This window comes from Lupinus angustifolius, chromosome LG09 (genome assembly GCF_001865875.1).
Source record: "Lupinus angustifolius cultivar Tanjil chromosome LG09, LupAngTanjil_v1.0, whole genome shotgun sequence".
NCBI classification, from domain to species: Eukaryota; Viridiplantae; Streptophyta; class Magnoliopsida; order Fabales; family Fabaceae; genus Lupinus; species Lupinus angustifolius.
The window spans coordinates 7,624,590-7,625,741 of record NC_032017.1 but is presented as its reverse complement, the minus strand read 5'-3'; positions in this window follow the sequence as shown (position 1 = coordinate 7,625,741).

The window sequence follows — 1,152 nt, the reverse complement described above, 5'->3', positions numbered from 1 at the left end:
GAGGATGATAAGGTGCGATTTCTTGATGGTTTGAGAGGGTTAGGATGAGGTTTTTCCTACCTTAGTGTAGTTGGATTAGTTGGGTTACTGATTCAGAGACTCAAAGCATAAAGGAGGTTGAGAAAATGCCGAAAACGTGTAAAACCGAGCTGTTGTCTGCCTTTAAAATACTGGTTTTCATCGATTAACGGGCAGCTTTAATCGATTAAACCAATGTAAAATTTGAATTTTCAAAAAACTGATGCCCAGGTAATCGATTAACAACATGTGTTTAATCGATTAAATACGGTAAAAATTGATTTTCAGGCAGCAGAATGGTTTCAACTTTTTAGGGCTCATGCATGCATTGAAACGGATTAATCGAGACATTAAAAATCACATAAAGAGTCAATCAAGAGATATATTTTGCATTTCAACATATATTATTTTAAACACGAGACACATAGGCATATAGAGGCAAGACAATAATGCAAACAACTAAACAATTTTAATCAAGATATTGTTCATCAAGAATTCCAAGTTCTCTCCTTAGAACATAGAAAGTATCCCTGGGAAGGGGCTTGGTGAAAATATCTGCTAACTGTTTAGATGTTTCCACAAATTCAAGAACGCAGTCACCTTTTTGTACATGATCACGCAAAAAATGATGTCTAATTTCTATATGCTTTGTTCTAGAATGCAAAACGGGATTCTTGGATAGGTTAATGGCACTTGTATTATCGCATTTTATTGGGATCTTTTCGAGTTTAAGACCAAAGTCCTTAAGTTGCTGCTTCATCCAAAGGATTTGAGCGCAACACACACCAGCGGCAATGTATTCCGCTTCGGCGGTGGACAAAGCAACACAGGCTTGCTTCTTGCTGTGCCATGCTACTAATGAACTGCCCAACAAGTGACAAGTACCACAAGTGCTTTTCCGATCCAATTTACATCCGGCGAAATCGGAATCGGAATAACCCACCAAGGATAGTGAGGCATCCCGAGGATACCATAATCCCATGTTAGTTGTTCCTTTTAAATATCTCATGATTCTTTTAACAGTTATATAATGTGATTCTCTAGGTGATGATTGAAATCTCGCACACATGCATACACTAAACAGGATATCAGGTCGACTTGCAGTTAAGTAAAGTAATGACCCAATTATACCAC